This window comes from Benincasa hispida, chromosome 3 (assembly GCF_027475165.1).
Source record: "Benincasa hispida cultivar pf3 chromosome 3, pf3_genome.v1.1, whole genome shotgun sequence".
In the NCBI taxonomy this organism is placed as follows: Eukaryota; Viridiplantae; Streptophyta; class Magnoliopsida; order Cucurbitales; family Cucurbitaceae; genus Benincasa; species Benincasa hispida.
Window position 1 is genome coordinate 8,292,506 of NC_143480.1, and position 19,716 is coordinate 8,312,221.

At 34.2% G+C, this 19,716-nt stretch overlaps 1 long non-coding RNA gene across 2 annotated transcripts; it reads left to right on the forward strand.

The window, feature by feature from the left end:
* Window positions 1-6,367: 6,367 nt before the first annotated feature.
* Window positions 6,368-10,135, forward strand: LOC120074412 (uncharacterized). 2 transcript variants are annotated; one of them, XR_005480990.2, is made up of 3 exons: window positions 6,373-7,199; window positions 7,303-7,367; window positions 9,786-10,135. It is a non-coding gene; the product is annotated as an uncharacterized LOC120074412 (long non-coding RNA). The 2 variants fall into 2 exon arrangements; XR_016528331.1 differs by lacking the exon at window positions 9,786-10,135 and having other exon boundaries at window positions 6,368-7,199; window positions 7,303-9,530.
* The last annotated feature ends 9,581 nt before the right edge of the window (window positions 10,136-19,716 follow it).

Genomic DNA, 19,716 nt, shown 5'->3' on the forward strand with positions numbered 1-19,716 from the left:
ATTCGACCACTTCCACTACAACAAAATTTGGTTTTAATGATGAAATTACAGTGACGAAAAATATTTAATTGCAAATTTTGTGATGAAATACCAATTCATTGCAACTTTTGTAATGAATTGCTTTTTCGTCGTTTAAATCTTGCGACGAAGAGCAAATTTGTCGTAAAACTAGCAATGAAATCTTTTTTGCCGCTTAAATTTGGTGTCAATATTTTATTTTCGTCGCATTTTGCAACGAATTATATTTTGTGTCACACTATTGCTTGCAATGATTTCATATTTTCATCACAACATATGAAATTGTCACAAACTTAAAAAAAAAACGTACAGGCGGCAAAAGTGTTTTAATTTGGACCCTTTCGCCACCCACATTCTTAACTCCATTTTAGATTTTTGCGAAAGATTTTCATTTTTCACAAAGGGGCATATAGAGGCTAATTTGACCCTTTAGCCGCCCACCTTCTAAAACTCCATTTAAGCAAGAGAGGTGGTTCTTTCGATTTTCAGATAGGAGATTGAGTTTTCTTCGATTTTGAGTTTCTTTTAGGTTGAGTTCAAAGGTATTTCTTCAATTCCAACTTATTTGTTTCATTTTGTTTGAGTTTTCTCTCATTTTAAAGTTTTTTTGTTTCCTTTTTATTTAGAGAACATCATTTGAGCTTGAATTGTTTTTTGGTTAAGTATTTGGAGGTATGTAACATTTTGTATTATGTTCTTTTATCTTAAATTTTGTTATTAAGAAATATTTATGTTATTTAGAGTCTATTTATGCATTTGAAATTTTATTTAGAGCTTACTGATGTATGCAAGTGTGATTTTTTAGTTTATTGTGTGTCCAAAAGTATGATTATGGAGGTTATTTATGTTGGTTAATGTTTGATCTGCAACTTATTATCGAACTAAAACTTTGTTATTGAGCCTCTTGAAGTTTAATATTTGATTTTGAGTGTATTATATACTTAAAGATAAACTTAGAGAATATCTGTGTGATTAAACTATGATGTAAAGTCTGTTTATGTAGTTGAAGTTTGATTTAGAACTTATTGTGTGATTAGAACTTTGTCAATGATCATTTTGATTTACCTATGCTTAAGAATTGATTCATGACTTAAGTTGAGGATTATATATATATATATATATAAGTACGTAGATATATATGTTTGCGACGATGGGACCTAAACAATTTTGAAAAAATTTACCTATGCTTAAGTAATTTAAAAATATTGTTATTGTGATAGTAGATAGTTCATGATTGGTAAATGTAACTCTACTCATGTTTGAGAGGGGAGAGTTATAAGTTGTTTAGCTTTCAAGTTGTGATAGTAACAAATTGTTATGTTTATAGTATTGATTTGTTCTGATAGTAAAATTCAATGCTCTACTGATTGTATTTTTCTTATTTATTATTTTGAAGAGTTGTCCAACTATGTATTTCGATGCCTAAGCTTTGGGAGGGTACGTAATATTACTAAGACATTTTCTTATATGCTTTTTTTATATGTGGAATTGTAAGTAGTAAACCTTCAATATGTTTATTTTGAGGATATTTTGTGTATTGGAGAATATATGTGTACTTAAAGTGTTATATGGATGTTATTTATACGATAGAAGTTTGTTTCGAAGCTTATTGTTTGATTGAATTGCGACTTTGAGTCTATTGTGTGCTCTATAGTTTCATTTGGAAGTTATTTATGTGATTAAAGTTTGATTTGGAGTTTATTTATTTGACTTGAAGCATGATTTGTGTGACTAAATTGTGATAAGCCGAAATGTGTGATTAGTTTAATTTTGTGTCTTTTGGGTGTGATTATAATTTGATTCTAGTCTTATTGTGCAATTTGATTTGGATCCTATTTTGTGATTTTTATTGTATTGTCAATAATTGTAATAAGCTGAAATGTGTGATTAGTTTAATTTTGAGTCACTTGTGTGTGATTAAAATTTGATTCTAGTCTTATTGTGCAATTTGATTTGGATCCTATTTTGTGATTTTTATCCTATTGAATCTATTAAACATTAAAATGTTACATTTTACATATTGATCTTGTTCTCTTAGTTGAATTTTATCACTCATAATTTTAGGCAGGAATTACTTGAACAAATACTTCCTAGAGGTCTAAGCAACAAACACAATGTTTACGTATTACCACGTAGTTTGAAAACCTCAACCAACACTTAGAAAATGTTTAAGAGCGATAATATTACCTTAAATCAACCAAAATGTTGCGCTGAAAACATGCGTTGATTTTGGCTTACACTAAGGTGTATTTGCATTATTAATATTCTGCGTCTAAGTGTAGTGAGTATGTGTCGATCACAAGTTTTCTCGTTCTCAAGCCAAGTGTACCCTCATTACGAGTTTCTCAGGGTGTCCTAAGGCCGAACACAAAGATTTGTACCAATCGAGATAGATAACTATGAGTATGCGGCTGAGTTACAAATTTAGAAGAATGAGGTTGAAAACATGCGATTAACTAAGTTATAAACTGATTGAGATGCTTGTGAGATATAATATAGAGAGATTGTAGAAAACAACAACATTAACGTGAAGGTAAAATGTATGGAGAGGTAAGGGATGAGGGAAGATTAATACCGCATCACTGAGCATTATTGCAGGAACTTATCCTGGCTCACAACTTCTAATTATCGTACACCTTTCAGTGGTCAGTCACATTTATCATATCTCTATGATGCAGAAATGAAGTTGTTATGAGCACAAAGTTGTTTCTATCTCTAGAAATATTTCTTGCTTTGCTTAATGAGTTCCACAACTGTATTCCTTCTCAGGAGGCTAGTTATAGCTACTTGTCTCAATGAGTGTTCATAGGCCCGAAGGAACTCTTATCAAAGATAGCAGTGAGCAGAAGCAAGATCGTTCCAAATTCCATTGTGACAGAATATATACATTTACAATCAAATAGTAATAGTTATGCATAAACTCTAAATTACAACATGCTTCAAAAAGAAAATATTAAGGATTAAGAGAACTTACCCTTGAAGAACTATTCTTCTCATTCCCTCAATGCAATAGCACGATCGTTCACCAACACAAACGTCACGCCTTAGCAATCTCCTCGATCAAGAACAAACAACACTCGTCCCTCGAACAGTAAGTAGATACCACCAGAAGACTATCTAGGTATTTTCGGTGTGAGAATCCAGGAGTTGTGGTTTCTGTATGGATTTGGTAAAGGGTAGGAAGAAAAGACAGATCGTATAGTCGATCGAGTAAATGGGAGATGACTAAAGTCTATCGTATAGACTGAGTACTTGATCGTTTAGAAAACAAATGACTATTGTATAGAAAACTCGTTGCACGATCGTGTATGCTCTCAAGCTATCGTATAGCTAATTCTTTTGATCGTATGATTATCAATCACTTAATGATTGCTCTCTTTGTAAAAATGAAAACGATTTTCATTTTATCCACCAGTTAACATAACTGATCACAACATCCCACCAAGTTAGTTATTGGGAGAAAAAACTGTAACGAATTATCCCATAATTGATTTTATTACAAATATACATAATATATATTCATAACCTATAGTTTTAATATCACATCTCATGCAATATATAAACCATAGTTCTTTTTCTCCCTTATATCATTTAATAATAATTCCTCCAATTAATGTATCTAATACATTAAGTCACTTATATCTCATATAATTGATGCAATTTAATTATAACATATATAATCAAATTTCCTTTTGTTAATTTGAACACTTCAAACTAACCCAAAAACTGATTCTCAACATGAATCCATTGAGCTACGAAGAGGACCTTATGGACCTGTAGCTTGAAGCTCCAACGGTACGTGAATAACTGACTAAACTCTTTAGTCACGATATGCACCATACGTTAACTGCTAGACATTCTACTAAAGACCGACAGCTACACTCCTTCACAAATCGTTCATAACTATATCCAAGCCAATTACCATTTTGCCCTTGTAATTACATGTAACTTCTTATGTACTACTGATTGCTCTAATGAATAATACATCATATTCTACTATGAGTAAATCCTTCTCGGGCCAAGAAAAAGTGTGGCGCCACATTGTTCAAGTCTCGAAATTAGCCCTTAAGAGAGCAATTTATTTACTTACTCCTAAATCGTGGAAGGAGTGAATTCCGTCTTGTGTAGCTGATTCCCAATTCCCCAATCAGACGAATCCCTAAAGTGGTAGGTTTGAGTCGGCGATTTGGCCACTCGTACCCATACAAATCAAAGGACCGCACTCATAGGCAGGAGTTCCCAACCCACTTAGGATTAAGGTTATGTTACCTATGGTCATCCTCGTGAAATGAAAGTCTCTGTCTTGAACGACATTATATAACGAGACTAAACATTTCATGGTCCGGTCTTATATAAACTCTTTTGTTAAAAACATCCTCACCTGCATGTCTAATACATGAATGGTCAGGATCAGACCATTTATAGCATTTTACAACACTTGTAACATCTACAAAGTGAGCCACACTCGTAGTGTCAACATGATAAGATTTCCCTCATTTATCTATATACTACAGACCATTTAAGTTATCACTTAAAACACAATCCACTTGTATGTCATCATATATGCTTAAGTTACATCGATAACCAGAGATCTTAGTTTATTGGTTTATGGTTAATGCAACTAAAATATCTCATATTTCAAAGACTATAGTGAAGAAAATATCTCATATTATTACATTACATAATGTTTATTCATACAAGTATTTACAAACTACTAGACCCTACGAGATTTAGGGCATCAACCCTAACAAGGCCAACATTTAAATGACTATACATTAAGCAAACAGGACAACTTCCTCAGATTCTACTTAGCTCATGATATTAACCTTCCCTTTACCCCGTTGAGATTAGTGACTCATGGAAAATGTTAAAATGAAAGCAAAAATAGAGGAAATGATGAATGAAGACGTGATGGTATTAAGTTAGAGATATAGTTGTTGAATACAACTGAATAATTTCTTAAACTATAGTGCAGTACAACAACAAAATGATAAAAGAATAAGATGAAGAGGTAATTGGTAGTAATTTCTTGCTCTCAACAGGTGAATGTCTAGGCTGCTGGTGTTGATTTAGTTGAGCGGGATGTAGAAGGCCCTCTCAGACTCTTGCATCGGTGAGGGTCCGAGATGAATCAGAGTGAAAAAAATGGAGTTGGATTTCTCTCTCATAAATCACAGAATCCCTACATCGTAAATTTTCTAATGATCTGTTGATGATCCTTCTTCTTGACGTCAAGATTCTATTTATAGAGCCACGCACTGTTCCTTGTTGGGATTCTCGCCCTGATCAGTTGTCAACGTCTGATGCGATAGGTGCGAATCAGCACTGCAATCATGGTCAACGTTTTGGAAGCTTGATAGAAGATCCACTGATATAGTTTCAGAGATCTCGAGGCATGGGATCATCTATTTGTTCTTTGGAAGATCAACGCATGCGGTGTCTCCTGCGGTCATCTGCAAAATATATACTTTTGGCGCAATATGCTCATGATATGCGGGCAACGAGTGCTTTTGAGATACTTTAGAGTCAAGTTTGATATTTAGCATGAATTCTAAGCATGATTGATGTATACTCTTCTTTCCTTCCTTCATTATTCTAAGAAAAAGGCTATAATAACTTGTATTTCTATACGTTATCACAAAACCAATAATAGACCTTGGTCAATCAATTCCAGCTAGTCAAAATCTCCAAACATCAAGCTTCCCTCATGTTAGAAACTGAACTAGCATACTTTATTGAGTTCGAAATAGCTCAAAATGAATGAAAACTTACCGAAGCTTAATCGAACAGCTCGGTTTCGGTAGCTCAAGAAAACATCTTTGTGATTGTATGTGATATAACATTCATTCATTGTGTATATATCATTAAAAAAAGAAGCAAAAGAAAAAAAAAACATCATCATCTTTGTAGTTCATATCTTGATAATTAAGTCATCATCTAGGGAAATTAGTCCCATCCCATTTGTACCCATAATTAAGAATTTACAAACATAAAGTGTTAAGATTATTTACAATGCTTCAACTATTTTTTGCAAATAAATGTTGCAGAAATAGGCATTTTGGCCAGAAAGTAAGAAAAAAGAGAACATGAGGAGTGCTTGATTTTACTTTTGACAGACTTGATTACTAAAATCTGGGCCACCAAATTGTTGTGGAGAAAAGAAAATGTATTGGTCAAACCAAATATCTTCAACAATCTTGCTTAAAATTCCACTGCCTTTATAGGAACTTGTAGATGCTCCCTTGTTTTAAGCACGATGAGAAATTTCCAGCATAATTAATAGAGTAGAAAACATTTATATTGAACTCAATCCACTATCTTCTAATTTCATAATATTCAAAGAAGAAAACATAGATCGGGTAATGAAAAAAATAAACCCTAGAAATCAAATTGATAGTTAAAGATCTAATCTATAGTACTCCTAACATAGCCTAGCCATCTTGGGCTATAGAACAAAATACCCCCAAGTGAACCCATTTGTATTGAGAGTTTCTTAGATCTCATTGTAAACTCTCTCCCCTCTTTCTTTCCTTTCTTGGAACTACTAGAAAGCTTATAGATTGAGATCAAACTTGTGAACTCGATATATCTACTTGAAAATCAAAGAAATTGAAGTTGACAACTTCTTCGAGGAAAGAGGAATTTGTAAAGGCTCGACGAATAATTTAAGGGTACATTTGTGGGTGAATTAGGGTTCCAATTGTAATTTTGGAATGTTTAGGCTTGTTGGGCTTAGCTGAAGTCAAGGAGGAGGTGTAAACCCGAGAGAGAGAGAAGAGGGAAATTGATGGGTTTTCTTTTGACAAATTTGAGTTGTCTTCATCAAATTTTGTGATTGGGTTAGAAAAAGGTTGAAGATTAATCAGCTAGGGATGTAGGAGATTCGAAGTATGGGGTAGCTATCAGAGAGGAAGCTAGAATTTGGTGTTTTGGGTGTTTGCCGGTTTTAAAAAGGGAAGAAAAGGGAATTTGGTTTAAGGGAATTTAGTGAGGAAAAAACGAGAAAAACTAAATGAGGGTTGAAGAAGAAGCTCGAGGAGGTCTGCACCTAAGGATCGTGGCCAGAGAAGCAAGGAAAAAGAAAGAAAAGGGGTTGCCGGTGTTGGACAGAAAAACAGGGGCTGCTTGGTTTAAGGCAAATTCGTAGAGTTAGAGGCTAATTTGAAGCTCCCAATTTGAAGGTAAGCTAATTTTAAAGTCCCTCTAAATTTTCATTGAGGTTAGTTAGCTCTTATAGGTTCAAATTGTTGTTTTAAAATTATGAAACTTCTCACTGGAAAACAGGGGTACCGAGGAGTGTTTAGCTGATTTCGGGAGTTCTAGAGCAAATTGGACGTTGAAACTTTGCGGTTAGTTAATTTTAATTATGGGTAAAAGGTTTATAAGGGTTACTTGGGTTTTTAGTGGCTGAAAATTGATGAATTTTGGTCTGAAAGTCGAGTTGCAGATAGGGGCCGAATCAGGCATGGCTGGAGGTTGAAGATGAAGTGTGCTCATATATTGTCCGTCATTAAAAGCCGAAATTTCAATCCAGGGTTAATTAAAGTGTTCCTAAGCTTGATTTAAGTTCTAATTGATTTCAATAAGATACTTTGACCTTGGAAGTGGAATAATTTTGGATCCTAAGTTAAAATGAAGTAGTTAAAGGATCAAATCACAAAAGTAAACCCCAAGATTAGATGAGATTAGGGTTAATGGAAAATTAGGAGGAATTAGTTATTCTTGATGGTATTTACGGGATATTTGAGTTGGTTTGAAATCTGAAGCTAATTTTAAGATGATTAAAGGATCTAAGTGTAAGGTAAAACCTAAGGTTGAAATGAGTTAGGGTTTTGATGGGAATTTATGAAAAAATGGTTCTCGTTGAAGAATAATTTTGAAGATATCTAAATTATGGCCGTTCGGGGAATAATCAAGGAATTATTAAATTTCAGGAGAATCTAAGGATCGAAAAATCTGAGAATTGACGGTGAATGACCCTTTCTAAAAAAAAAAAAATTCTATTTTAACAATGTTTAAAAATATTTGATGAAGTAAACTATGTTTATAAGATATTGAAGGTTGTTTCAAAGATGCATGTTATTAATAAATATGATTTCATCATCATGCATTGAGTTATGTATTTAATTATAAACTCTTGATTTGATTTATTCATATAATATTCTGAAAAGTAATAGTTTGAGAAAAGGTTTTCAAACCATGGGATATAGTACTCGAGACGAGATATATGAGCACTGCGTTCACGTACGATAATTGCTATGTTGGTCCGCATTAACAAAGACTAAGTATAGATTGAGTGTGTTGAGTTGGTCCACCTCAATACCAAGGTGTGTTGATTGGTCCACCTTGGGATATTCGGGTATAGATTTGATATTGATTTATCATGCATTATTATGCATTTTATTAGGTTTCATGTGATTCTTCGTTATAAAAGTTTATTGTTTCTATTAAAATAACATGTGTTAAGAGGTAATTCTTTATTTCATACGTTTGTAAAGAGTTTCTAATTAAGTTTTAAAACATGTATTGTTATAAGATTTCAATTAAGTTTTAAAAAAATGCTTGTTTCATGAAATATCATTCACTGGACTTTCCAGCATATGTTATCCATTGTTTTGTTCTTCCTCAAGATTGTTGCTTGGAATTGATATCTGCCACAAGATTGGGTTCTTTGCATAATTTAAGTGTCTTAGGATTTTGGGAAGGTATCAGTGAATCTCAATTCAATCAATTTCTGAATGTTGAATTAGATCCGGACTTGTACAATAAATTTTATGAACATTAAGTTTGGTTGTAACGAAATAAGAATTTGAGTTATGTTATTACTCTGTTACGGAAGTCGTTGGGTAAAATAGATCAAGACGGATAGTAAGTATCACAAAAGATGATAATATCCATCTCTCCTTTTAGGTGAAAGAGGAAAATAAGGGAAGGGTGTGACCCTCGTGGAGGGTGAACCCAACATACCAACAATCTTCTAATTTTGTTTATGGATGGCGTAAATCAAATGTCGATTAGGAGTGGATCTTTATCTAACCCTGTTGAAAGAAGAAAAAAATGTCGCTGCCAGAGATGAGCAAGGTCTGTTCAGCTTGCCAAACGTCGGGGGTTGCTTAGTTGTAGGTCTTACACAAAATATTCATCCCTATTCAATCGTAGCCACCGTCTAGTCACCACCGGAGAAAGAATGCCGCCATTCACATGGGAAAGTCGTGCACAGCTGGTCATTACTGGAAGGAGAACTAACACGAAGAGGGTTGTTGGCCATGGGTGTTTATCTTGTTCGGAGCACGCAAGATGAGAAGAATATGAAGATGAAGGATGATAGAGGATGTGTGGTTGAAGGTGAACACGTGGAGGGCTAGAGATTGCTTTTTGCGTGAAGGAGAGAAAGGGCTAGAAAATGATGAACAAGTTTGGGATTTAGGGTTTTCTTATCTTATTTTCTTTTGGTCTTTATATAAATACTCAAAATAAATTTAAAAAAAAGGAGTAAAGAGCATTATATATTATTCTCCTTTTTTTTTTTTTTGGTAAAACTTTCATTATGTACCACCGTTTGTTATTTTAAAAAATTGAGTTTAATTAATGACAATTAATAAATGTTTGATGACATTTAAAAATTGTCACGAATATGAAAATCTGAAAACCTCCGTTTTTTCGCCAAAACACGCATTTTTAGCTTTTATGATTATTTTCTCTCTCTCCAAGCTCTATTTACATGTACCTTTATGTCATGGAAACTCACTTTTGTTGTATTATTTTAGGTAAAATACAAACAACAAAGCAACAACACAACCAAATACTCTCAAGTTCCAAATCAAACAAGGAGGAAAGAGAACGTGAAACATCTTTCCAGATCAAAGAATAACTTTTGAGAGGAGGTTAAAGCAGCAATGGAATGAGCAACTTTGCTCACTTTTCAAAAGATGTGAACCGTGATGGTGTTGACATTCAACATGCGAAAGTAATTTGGATCTTAGGTATTCTAACTACATCAATTTTAGTGATTAAGCATGCATGACCATTGTTCTAGAAATTAGGGTTTAGAAAGACAATTTTTGAAGAAATCCCAAGTTGCTCCAATCTACTGATGTTATCAACTCACGAGCTAGTTGTAGACTACCGCAAAGACTTCTCTACTATCCTCTTGGCCTTAGATTGGATGGTAAAATCTAAATTAAGTAGAGATTTTGAATGATTTTGGAGTTAGAGAGTGAAATTTGCAGAAATTTCAGAAAAACAGCAAAGAACTTCCATTTGTGAATTTGCATGCCATCTTAATCTAACTAAAACTTACAATTTTATAGAAAAATAATATGCACATTAAAAACACCACAAATTGACATATAATTTTGCACTAATAACTTAGATTAGGTGGATCAAATTGGAAAAGTGGGATAATCCCACTTTCCAATTATTTATTTATTTTAATTTACAATTTTAATTAAACAAAATCAAATTAATAAAATTAATTTTATATTTGAATTTTTCACAAATTCAAAATTCCCTAAAATAATTTTTAATAAATAATTTAATTAATTAATTTAAAATTAATATAATATCAAATATTAAATTAACAAAACACCTAATCCAAATATGAATCCTTATTCATATATGTAATATTTAAATAAAAATTTAAAATATTTTCATCTTTCCAAATTTTTTTAATTTGATAAATTAAGCATTAATTATATCGTATATAATATTCCAATCCTTAATTTGAATTTGAACATTTCAAACTCTCTCAACACACTATTCTAAGGTTTAATCCATTTACGAGCTAGTAAAGGAACATAATGAACCTACAGATCATGAGCTCCAACGATTCGAGATTAATTGGCTCTGAATTAACCAACATTCGTTAACTACCAGGTCACTCCACTAAAGCCTTGTAGCTGCACTCTTCTCACTATAGATATATTTGTTTCCACTTGATTTAACCATAATCAATAAGTCGATCCTTCACAAGTTGTTCGTATTTACAGCTGGGTCAAAATTGTCGTTTTACCCCTGTAATACATCTTGCTCAAGTCCCCACTGATACACTAATGAACAATTGATTTATGGTCCTACCAATGAACCAAGTCCCTCTAAGTCATAGAAAGGGCGGACGAGACCCCTTATTCAAGACTAGAAGTCAGTACTTAAGGGAATAACCTATCTATTATCCCTAAAGTGGGTTGGAATGAATTCCATCTTGTAAGACTATGTCCTCAGTTATCTACCCGGTCTTATCCCTAAAATGGGAGGCTTAGTGAGTGACGATGTTGAGCCACTCTCACCCATGCAGATTAAAGGATAATCCCGAGCAAAAAAGAGTTCATAGTTAGCTCAGAAGTTCATAGTTATCACAATAGAGGGTGACAGACAAATGCATATTTGGAACTACTTCCAAATCGATCAAGAACTTCCTCAATCATACTGCTTCTTTTGTTGCTTAACATGCAGCTACATACTCCGCTTCCATGGTGAAGTCAGCAGTACAACTTTACTTTATACTCCTCCATACTATAGTTCCTCCATTCATAATGAACACTGATCCCGAAGTTGATTTTCTCGAATCAATATCGGTTTGAAAATCAGAGTTAGTATCCAATAAGGATCAGATCCTTAGCACCATACATGAGCATATAGTCCCTCATTCTCCGAAAATACTTTAGGATACTCTTAACGACAGTTCAATGATCATATCTAGAATTGGATTGAAATCTACTGATTATTCTAACAACATAGCATATGTCTAGGCGTGTACATAACATGAAATACATAAAACTCTCCACTACTGATGCATATGGAATTCATATCATAACCTAAACTTCTTGAAGTGTATTAGGACATTTTTCCTTAAACAGATGAATTCCATGTCTAAAAGGTAACATACATCTCTTGGAATTTTGCATCTTATATTTTGACATCTTGTCTATATAGGATGCTTAGGATTAGGCTAGAGTTTTATTCTTGCGATTTCGAACAATTTGGATTCTAAGAACATACTATGCATCTCCCAAATCTTTTATTTGAAATTGCGATGCTAGCCATTTCTTGACGTCAGCTAGAAATTCTACCTCATTCCCAATGAGTAGGATATCATCGATAACTTGTAGAAATATAGGTTATTGTAACCTTTTACTTAGAATAATAAGGGTAGATGGACAAATATGTGTTCATTATGCTAGGAATTCAGGCTAAATATTATACTTGTGCTAAAGTATACTAAAGTTTTCCACTGATCGCATATCATGAGTTAAATTGCGCCAAAAGTATCTATTTTGCAATTGATCGCAGGACTTGATCGCATGCGATGAACTCCTGCCCGATGAACAAATAATTCGTCGCATGCCTTGGGATTTCTGACCCTGTACTAGCGGATCTTCTACCGAAAAATTCAGGATGTTGACCATGATTAAGTGCCGACATCTCACTTATCACTCAAGGATGACGATTTATCAGAGCAGGAATCCCAAAATTGTCAGTGCATGGCTCTATAATTAGAGACTTTGTGCCCACGAACCAACGGTTCGAGAGGTCTAAGAGGCCTGAAAGGTCTGAGATTTGAGATTTTTCATGAGAACAATGATAACTCTCAAAAAGAGCTATAATTCCTAGCTTAACTCAGGCTCGTTAGTAGTTTTTAATGTTAATTATCTTATTTTGTAGGTACTGAGTACAGAGAGGTAGAACCGAGCGTTTGAAGCTAAACAAGGTTAATTTGAAGTAATTTGGAGTCAATTTGAGCATTCAAGCTTCAAAGGAGTAGAAATGACCAAACTACCACTGTGGAGAGTGTTGCAACGCTGGAACAAGCATAAGCCCAACGCTACCCCAACGCTAAAAGCTAGTAGGCTAAGATACAGGGTAGCATCGCAACACTGCCATTAGCGTTGCAACGCTACGGACATGTGACGGAGACGCCAGCCTTTCGCACGCCGCACCATACACAACCCAACATCAGGGTCAACATTGCACCTCTACCCCAACGCTCGAAGGCCATTCGCAGGACAATGTTGCAACTGAAGGATCTCTTATACAAGAGAACCAGTGAGCGGAAGCAAGATCTTTCCAAGCCCATTGTGAAAGAATAAAACATTTACAAACATACAACCACAGTTATGCATCTCAGAGTAAATTACAACATACTTCAAAAGAAAAATACTAAGGATCAAGAGAACTTACCTTTAAAGAACTATTCTTTTTGTTCCTTTAAAATAACAGCACGACCGTTCACGAACACGAACGTCATGCCTCTACAATCTCCTCGATCAAGAACAAACAACACTCGTTCCTTAAATAGTATGTAGACACCATCAGAAGGCTACCTTGGTATTCTTGGAGTGAGAATCCAGGAGTTGTGGGTTCTGTGTGAATTTGGTAGAGGGAAGGAGGATGTATACGATCGAGTAAGTGGGAGAATTAGAAAGTTATCGTATAGACAAAGGGTACTCGATCGTTTAGTAACGAGGCAGTCGTGTAGCTAACTTGGTCGTCGTTCACTCTCTCAAAAGGCAATCATATAACTCTCTCTTTTCACTCGATCGATTGGTATGCAATAATGCGATTATCCAAAAAATGAAAACTCTTTTCATTTTATTCTTTAGTTATTAAAACTGAAAATAACCTCCCACTTTCACGGCTAATGGAGAAAAGAAAATAACCAACTAACAATTATCTCATAATTGTTTTATTATAAATAAATATAATAACTAATTCATCATATAATATTTATAACCTATAGTTTTAATATCACATCATATGTAATATTTAAACCATAGTTCTTTTCTCCTTTTTTTTTTAATATAAATCATATTTATATTAATTCCTCCAATTAATGTATCTAATACATCAAATCAATTATATCACATATAATTGAACCAATTTAATTATATCATATATAATCAAATTTTCTCTTGTTAATTTGAACACTTCAAACTAACCCAAAAACTGATTCTCAACTTGAATCCATTGAGCTCCCAAGGAGATCTTATGGACCTTTAGCTGGAAGCTCTAACGGTACGTGAATAACTGACTAAACTCTTTAATCACGATATCCACCATTTGTTAACTGTTGGACACTCCACTAACGACCGACAATTGCACTCTTCTCACTACAGATATATTTCTGTGTCCATTGGATATAACCAATCAACAGTACGATAACCCTTCACAGATCGCTCGTAAGTACAGCTAGGCCAATTTACCATTTTGCCCCTGTAGTTACATTTAACTCCTTAAGTACCACTAAATTCTCTAATGAATAATACATCATAGTCCTACTATGAGTGAACACTTCTCGGGCAGAGAGAAAGTGTGTGGCGCCACATTGTTCAAGCCCTGGACTCAGCTCTTAAGGGAACAATCTATCTACTTACCCCTGCTTCGGTGAATGAGTGAATTCCATCTTGTGTATTTGAGTTCCTAACTCCCCAATCAGACGAATCCCCAAAGTGGTAGGTTTGAGTCGGCAATCTGGCCACTCGCACCTATGAAAATTAAAGGACTACCCTTATAGGTAGGAATTCCCAACTCACTCAGGATTAAGGTCATGTTACATATGGTCATCCTAGTGAAATGAAAGTCTCTGTCATGAACGGCGTTATATAACAAGACTAAAAATTTTGTGGTCCGGTCTTATACAAATTCCTTTGTATAGGATACCCTTGCTCGCTGTAGCATTTTACAATACTTGTAACATTTACGAAGCGGGTCATATCCATAATGTCACCAGGAATAGGTTTCCCTCCTTTATTCATATACTACACACCATTTAAGTTATTGCTTAAGGCATGATCCACTTGTATGTCTCCACATACATGCTTAAGTTACAATGATAACCAGGGGTCTTAGTCTATTGGTTTGTGGTTAATGCAACTAAAATATCTCATATTTTATAGACAATAGTGAAGAAAATATCTCATATTATTACATCACAAAATGTTTGTTCATATACATGTTTACAAACTACAGAACTTTACGAGATTTAGTGCATCAACCCCAACAACAACGTTGTCCCTAGCGTTGCCACACTGCGACTTTTTCTATAAATATTCTATTCGTTTTACGTAAAATTTTTATGTTATTTTTATGGAGGCCAAAGAGAGGCCTAGTTTTCTTCCTTCCTCTTTACATTTTCAGTACCATTAGGTTAGATTTATGTTTTATTTTGGATTGTAAGCAAGGACTGGGTTGTATCTCATAGCTTTGTCTATGGATTTTTTAGGTAAATTCTATCTAGTTTCTTGGATCAAGTATTTTATGTTAATTTCTTGAGTTTTCTACTCCTAGTTGATGATTGGATACTGAATTATGTTTCCTTTGTATCTTCTTTAACTTTTAAAAGCATGTTTGTGTGGATGGCTTTTCACTCATGAGCATGTTAGACTATGATTCTTAGTTTGTCACAATCTTGCATGAATATCTTTTAAAATTTATTTTTGCATAAGAATGTTTAGCTAAGGTCTCCTAAGTAGCAATAGTTAATTAGGCATTTGATGACTATTCTTAGAATGCACTAATTGCCAGGTTCAAAGATAAAATTGGTTAATTGAATATAGCTTTCCTGAAAATTAATCTACAAAATTGAATTCTAAATCGTAATGCATGTGTTTTTAGTTCTACATGCCTGCTATCAAATCCAATAGAATTTAGAAGCATGTCGATTAATTATGGTATGACATTTCTGACATTAATTAATAATTAGGACGCTTTCTTGGTTAGACTATTGCTAGTTATCCGCTACTAGAGGCTAGTTAGATCGAATCGAGTGAATAGTTGTGCATGCATAATTCGATTACATAATTAATTGGCAGAAAATGATAATAGAGATTACATTGAATGTCTATCTATTGGATTGTATCAGCACGCAGCGGAAACGACAAGGATCAATAAGCACTCTAATTCATTAATTTTGGCAGAATATAAAGCATGCTGTTGTAGAAATTAATGGGTTTCAAGTAATACCTTTATAGAACTCTTGAAATCTCGATTTCTATATGCAAATCTCTCCAAATCTCGTTGTAAACCACCACAAGATCTTCCCTACTATTCTCTTGGTGCTCTAGAATCAAGGGAACTTGGAGAATAGCTCAGCGGCAACCCACTTGAAGAACTCCTTCTTCAACCGAATTTTTCAGGAAAAAATTCAACTGATTGCATGCCTCAAATTCACTCCAATCTCTTCAATATATTGCAGACCATCATGCAAGAAAGATAGCTGCATGAGATGCAGCTCATGCTTGAAGTAATTGAAGCTTTAGAGAGTGGGTTTAGTGTGAGCAACTTGAAGATGATAATGGAAAAACTCAAATTCCATTTTGTGTTTTTCTTCTTTTTCAACCTTTTAAAAATTGATTTCATAAATCAATTTATTTTCTAAAATTAAAAATACTATTAATTTTATAAAATTAATTTTATAAATTAATTTATCTAATAATTTTAATAAATAATTATTTAAACAATTTTAATAATTCTAATTAATTTAATATCCAATATTAAATTAATTTTACACAAATTCATCTTCATATATTTAAATCATATTTAAATATTTATTCTCTAATTTCGTTTAATTCTAATTTGAACGTCTCAAATTAACTTATCACGCTACTTTAGAGCTAATTCATTTCTAAGCTAGTAGAGGGACCGCGGACCTACAGATCATGGGCTTCAACGATTCAAGATTAATTGGCTAACTCATTAGACCGAACTAACCCCCATTTGTTAACTAATGGGTCACTCCACTAAAGCCCATAGTTGAACTCCCCTCACTGTAGATATATTATGTCCACTCGATATAACCATGATTAGTAAGTTAACCCTTCACAGGTTGTTCGTAATAACAGCTGGGTCAAATCTCTGGTTTACCCCCGAAATTACCTCTTGTTCCTTAAGTCCCACTGATCCTCTAATGACAATTTTTTTGTGATCCAATCAACAAAATCGAGTCCCACTCGGGCTAATGAGAGGGTGGGGACCCTTGTTCAAGACCCAAAATCAGCACTTAAGGGAACAATCTCTCTATTATCCTTAACAACGAGTAGGAGTGAATTCCATCTTGCACTCTATGTCCCCAGCTATCTATCTGGTCTTACCCCTGAAATGGGAGGTTATTGAGCCGACGCTGTTGAGCCAACCCTCACCTATGCAAATCTAAAGATAATCCCAAACAAACAGGAGTTCATAGTTAGCTTAGGATTAAGGTCAAATTACCTAGGTCATCACTTTGAAATAGTCAGTCTTAAACAGTAAACAACGTTATAAAGTAAGAGTGACTGATTTCGTGGTCCGATCTTGTATTTACCCTTTTGCACAAGGACACCCCCATTCCTCATGTCCTAACATGTACGAATTAGAATCACTTCGTTTGTAGCACTTTACAACTCTTTGTAACAACTACAGAGCAGACCACATCCAATAGTGTTACCAGAATAAGGTACCCAACCTTATTCACATACTATTGATCATTTTGACTATTTACTCGAACCTGATCTACTTTTATGTCTCACATAAAGTTTAAGTACTCATGTAATAGTCAAGGGACTTTTAGGTTTATTGGATTTCTAATAAGCAAAATATCTATTCAATAACAACTTATTGAATTTTCAAAATAAGTTCAACTGTTTACAAATTACGAGTTTTAGGACATAAAACCCAACAAACTCTCACTTGGACTAAAATTCCAGTGGTAACTTAATATATTCAATATATAAGGCTGAGTTTCTGAGTTTTATAGAGAAATACAATAAACTAGGGCATCCCATACCCATGGTTTACCATTCGGTATCCTATACTCGATATTTCTCCCACTTGCCCTAGGTTATTAACTTGGTAATCCTAGTCTTACTAGGTGATTCTCAAACACTTTAGTCGAGAGAATTATTGTAAATATGTCAGTGTACAATAGGCTTTTAATTAAACTATATGGGAATTCATCTTATTCCCAATAATGACAAGGAAGCACATTTTCCTCCCACTACATTGAGATACTCTCAACTCTTTGAGTAAGACCTATCTGACCTGTCTCAACAACTTTTGTTAACTGTCAGATCTAGAAATCTTTAAACTTTCTATAATTTGACCTAGCCGTTTTTAAATATCTATGCAAATGGCTTTTAACAATTTGATTCTTAACAGAAGTTGCTATGAGATAGAATAAACATATTTTTCTGAAAATGAAGATTTTATTCAGAACAAAAATATATACAATTTGTTCTTTACAAGATCACAAAAACAAGTAAGATCAAACAACAACATCTCCCACTGGTCAAGTTGAGCAAGCGATCTACAGGAACTAGTTTGCCTTTTTAGCTTTCTCTACTCTCTTCTCGGCAAGGTACTGAGGGCAGTTTCTCCTTTAGTGCCCTTCTTTGTTGCAGTGGAAACATTTTCCTTTATCTGCAACGTTTTTCTTGCCTTTCTTTCCAGCAGGTTTCTTTTTCCCTTTCCCTTTGTCCTTCTTCACAGGAATACTCTTTCTCTGCAAAGAAGAAGCAACATCAGACTTGGAGGACATTTCTCTCTTCTCAGCAGTAGTAATATTTACTTATGATTCCAGACCTTTAGTTCTCAATATAGTCTGGTAAGCCTGTAGTTCATTCAATAGAGTAGTCAAGTTTTATTCAATTTTATTCATCAATGCATTTGTACATAATTGCATAAAACTCTTCGGAAGAAATTTTAGAATAAAACCAACTTGACTTCTCTCGTCAACAATAATGCCATTTACTTCCGCCACATTAAAGTGGACCATCATGTCCAGGACATGTTCACGAACAAAGGCCCCTTCTTTCATGTGGCTGTTGTAAACATATTTTATGTCATCATGCCTTAGGGTGAAGGACGATTGTCTAAACATCCCTCGTAGAGATTCCGTAATCTCTTTGGCAGTACTCATATCCTCATGTTTCTTTGCCAAAACATCAGATATGCTGGCGAGGATATAAGCACGGGCTTTATCATCGCCCTGATCCATTTAACATATGCATCCCGAACAGTTCGGTTTGTGTTAGAGCTCAGAATGGGAGGACAATCCTCTGTTAAGACAAATCGCAAATCGTCTATCACAAGTATCGTGTTCAAATTTGATTTTCAGGTCACATAATTATCCCCGATCAGTTTATCCGATGCCAATAATTGTATTATTGAACTCATCAGTTTGAAATTATAAACAAATTCTATAAGTGAATATCTTTTAAATCCAATCAAGTTTTAGCAAATTAATAATATACCCAATATTATTCTTTTGCAACGATACTACATCAAGACATTCTTAACTAAATACTATCTCCAGAATAACTCATATTCCGATAGTCATTTAGGTACCATTTTTTGTCAGAAATTATTAACACTTAACAATTCTGTAAGTATAACCCTTCATTTTTAGACGTCAGAGGTCGGCCCCAACTATGCTACCAAAGTGAAAAGTCAAGGTCGGGAATGGACCTAAGAAATCTTATCCATCTCTAGAGCTTGAGTTGTTCTGAATCCTATGTTACAACCCTTCATGGGGATAGCCGTCGTTTAAACGACTAGCAAAGGGCCGGTTAAAGCTAACCAGCAGGCGCAACATAGGAATCTCACCGTCCAAACTAACGGAAGAGACCGCAGGATATGTTGACACAGTTCCTTCACCCACTTACTATGAACTACTTCCCCTGTTTACCTTGTTATTGACTCATACATCCACTTTCCTTATGGAGGTCACTC